This window comes from Cherax quadricarinatus, chromosome 54 (assembly GCF_038502225.1).
Source record: "Cherax quadricarinatus isolate ZL_2023a chromosome 54, ASM3850222v1, whole genome shotgun sequence".
Lineage (NCBI taxonomy): Eukaryota > Metazoa > Arthropoda > Malacostraca > Decapoda > Parastacidae > Cherax > Cherax quadricarinatus.
In genome coordinates, this window is record NC_091345.1 from 23771785 (window position 1) to 23776689 (window position 4905).

Genomic DNA, 4905 nt, shown 5'->3' on the forward strand with positions numbered 1-4905 from the left:
TACAGTCCCTGGACCCATTATGTACTTCTGTAATGTTGAGGTACAGTCCCTGGACCCATTATGTACTTCTGTAATGTTGAGGTACAGTCCCTGGACCCATTATGTACTTCTGTAATGTTGAGGTACAGTCCCTGGACCCATTATGTACTTCTGTAATGTTGAGGTACAGTCCCTGGACCCATTATGTACTTCTGTAATGTTGAGGTACAGTCCCTGGACCCATTATGTACTTCTGTAATGTTGAGGTACAGTCCCTGGACCCATTATGTACTTCTGTAATGTTGACAAACAGTCCCTAGACCTATTATGTCCCTCTGTAATGCTGAGGTACAGGCCTTGGACCCATTACGTACCTCTGTAATGTTGAGGTACAGACCCTGGACTCATTATGTACCTCTGTAATGTTGAGGTACAGACCCTGGACTCATTATGTACCTCTGTAATGTTGAGGTACAGTCCCTGGACCCATTATGTACTTCTGTAATGTTGAGGTACAGTCCCTGGACCCATTATGTACTTCTGTAATGTTGAGGTACAGTCCCTGGACCCATTATGTACTTCTGTAATGTTGAGGTACAGTCCCTGGACCCATTATGTACTTCTGTAATGTTGAGGTACAGACCCTGGACTCATTATGTACCTCTGTAATGCTGAGGTACAGTCCCTGGACCCATTATGTACTTCTGTAATGTTGAGGTACAGTCCCTGGACCCATTATGTACTTCTGTAATGTTGAGGTACAGACCCTGGACCCATTATGTACTTCTGTAATGTTGAGGTACAGTCCCTGGACCCATTATGTACTTCTGTAATGTTGAGGTACAGTCCCTGGACCCATTATGTACTTCTGTAATGTTGAGGTACAGTCCCTGGACCCATTATGTACTTCTGTAATGTTGAGGTACAGTCCCTGGACCCATTATGTACTTCTGTAATGTTGACAAACAGTCCCTGGACCCATTATGTACTTCTGTAATGTTGAGGTACAGTCCCTGGACCCATTATGTACTTCTGTAATGTTGACAAACAGTCCCTAGACCTATTATGTCCCTCTGTAATGCTGAGGTACAGTCCCTGGACCCATTATGTACTTCTGTAATGTTGAGGTACAGTCCCTGGACCCAATATACCCCTCTGTAATGTTGACAAACAGTCCCTAGACCTATTATGTCCCTCTGTAATGCTGAGGTACAGTCCCTGGACCCATTATGTACCTCTGTAAGGTTGAGGTACAGACCCTGGACTCATTATGTACCTCTGTAATGTTGAGGTACAGACCCTGGACTCATTATATACCTCTGTAATGCTGAGGTACAGTCCTTGGTCACATTATGTACCTCTGTAATGTTGAAAAACAGTCCCTGGACCCATTTTGTACCTCTGTAATCTTTTGACTACCGCCCACAGGATGGGTATGGGGTGACTACCGCCCACAGGATGGGTATGGGGTGACTACCGCCCACAGTATGGGTATGGGGTGACTACCGCCCACAGGATGGGTATGGGGTGACTACCGCCCACAGGATGGGTATGGGGTGACTACCGCCCACAGGATGGGTATGGGGTGCATTAGAAGATATTAAACTAAACCGTTTTAAAAGCCAGAGACAGGTATGGTAGTATCGTAGACAGTAAAGTCAAAGTGCTTCACTTGTGGATACTCTTTCACATTGACCTTCAATAGCATGATAAAACTGATATACCTGAATAAAATTACTTACTTACTTACTTACTTACTTACTTACTTACTTACTTACTTAAGTAAATTACAACTCCGAGTGTGCACAAGCACTTTGATAATGCGAAAAGATCTTCAAATGAACCTGACTTGATACTAGAGAGACTGACACCAGAAATTCCATCAGTCTATCATGCATGATGAATACAGCGCCTAAAAAGAGACTGAATCAAAAGCTAGAGGAGGTGGCAGGAATAACAATGATGGCACTACAGTATATCATGGAATATTTAACGAGAAACTACCAGAGAAGAGGTGTGGGTATGAGGTCACAGTGTTCCACAAGGGTCAGTACTGAGACCAGTACTGTGTTTAAGTTAAGTTTAATATGTTTATTATGCACCCCATACCCATCCTGTGGGCGGTAGTCAAAAGATTACAGAGGTACATAATGGGTCCAGGGACTGGGCCTCAAAGTTTTGATGGCTGAGCAAGTTACAGAGGTAATGAATTCACAATTTACAAAGGTAATGAACTCACAATTTACAAAGGTAATGAACGCCAGGTAGTGTGTCTAGTGTACATGAACGACTTGGGAGAGATGGAGTCAGAGGTGTACCTGCTCACAGATAATGCGAAACTAATGAAGCGAATAAAAGCTGCATGTCACCTGTGTACCACTAAACATGAATAATAATTCAGTGTATATAAGCTGAGACACACCTCAGTGTATATACACTGAGACACACCTCAGTGTATATACACTGAGACACACCTCAGTGTATATGCACTGAGACACACCTCACAGTGTATATACACTAAGACACACCTCAGTGTATATACACTGAGACACACCTCACAGTGTATATACACTGAGACACACCTCACAGTGTATATACACTAAGACACACCTCAGTGTATATACACTGAGACACACCTCAGTGTATATACACTGAGACACACCTCAGTGTATATACACTGAGACACACCTCACAGTGTATATACACTGAGACACACCTCACAGTGTATATACACTGAGACACACCTCACAGTGTATATACACTGAGACACACCTCACAGTGTATATACACTGAGACACACCTCACAGTGTATATACACTGAGACACACCTCACAGTGTATATACACTAAGACACACCTCAGTGTATATACACTGAGACACACCTTACAGTGTATATACACTGAGACACACCTCACAGTGTATATACACTAAGACACACCTCAGTGTATATACACTGAGACACACCTCACAGTGTATATACACTGAGACACCTCACAGTGTATATACACTGAGACACCTCACAGTGTATATACACTGAGACACATCTCACAGTGTATATACACTGAGACACACCTCACAGTGTATATACACTGAGACACACCTCACAGTGTATGTACACTGAGACACACCTCACAGTGTATGTACACTGAGACACACCTCACAGTGTATGTACACTGAGACACACCTCACAGTGTATATACACTGAGACACACCTCACAGTGTATATACACTGAGACACACCTCACAGTGTATGTACACTGAGACACACCTCACAGTGTATGTACACTGAGACACACCTCACAGTGTATGTACACTGAGACACACCTCACAGTGTATGTACACTGAGACACACCTCACAGTGTATGTACACTGAGACACACCTCACAGTGTATGTACACTGAGACACACCTCACAGTGTATGTACACTGAGACACACCTCACAGTGTATATACACTGAGATACACCTCAGTGTATATACACTGAGACACACCTCAGTGCATATACACTGAGACACACCTCACAGTGTATATACACTGAGACACACCTCACAGTGTATATACACTGAGATACACCTCAGTGTATATACACTGAGACACACCTCAGTGTATATACACTGAGATACACCTCACAGTGTATATAACTTTGACACTCGGGGCAATCTCAGCCGTAGAAATTGTTGCACCTTGCACGGTTTCTCCCACCACTTCTGATTGGCGGAGCATGTTGTGACGTCATCGTGCTATGATGCAATACTCTGAGATTCCCAGTGTCTCATTGGTGGAGCTTGTTGTGACGTCACCATGCTATGACGCAATACTGATGGGCTTCCCAGCAGAACATTGGTACGAGCTTACCCGCGCTGATCAGGTACCTCTGACCTGCCAGTGATGCAGTGGTCTCAGCAGTAGAGAGAGAGAGGACCAGTTAGAGACTGAGAAGAAAGGACCAATCAGAGGCCATAAGGAAGAGCACTCAGAAGCCGTAAAAAGAGGACCAAAGGCCGTCAGGAGCACTCAGAGGCCGTGAGGAGACCAATCAGAGGCCGTAAGAGGAGCTGAGGCTGGTAAACTGACCGTACAATGATTCACATCACAGGATTCTCTACCACAACATCCTGGCTGGATAACCTTCCCCTGGGGTTAAAAAATGAATAATAATAATAATAATAATAATAATAATAATAATAATAATAATAATAATAGTTTTTAATCCTACAATTACGTGATATAAGTGATACAGAACATTATTAACATATTATCTAGAAAGTCCCTAGTTATGTAGAACATAACGACCCACAACGGTCCACTAACACCCAGGTACCTATTTACTGCTAGATGAACAGGGGCAGTAATAGACATGCTCAACGTTTCATCCTTGTCGGGGATTGATCCCGGACCCTCAGCGTGAGGCGAGTGCGCTAGCAACCAAGCCACGTCCTCCCCAACAGAAGTGTAGTCCGCAGGATCCAGTTGTATGACGGGTCTCGGGTACTATATGTACCCGGATAGAGGTATCTAGACTTCGAGGTCCAACTACCCGGACTTGTAAGACAGTAAGTTTATTTAGGTACATTTACACATATTTAGGTGATTACAGTTATCATATGTAATAACATATGCGAAATAACCGTAGGGGAAGCTCCTGATGATGTCTTGATTACAACACGAAAGGCCTAGAGCTATCATTCAACTCCCCCGTGGTTGTTTTGCATTTTACAACGCTTGTTCGCGATTAATGGATAATAATAACATGTGTAAATTACCTGGGATAGCCCAGGTGGTAGGGATAACCTGGGATAACCCAGGTGGTAGGGATAACCTGGGGTTCATTGTCTGCATCGCTCTTGGGCCGTGTAGACCCCCTTGCCTGACGCTCCTCAGTAACCTGATAGCAGTGGTACGAGGAGGTGTTGTGCATTCGCTGCCT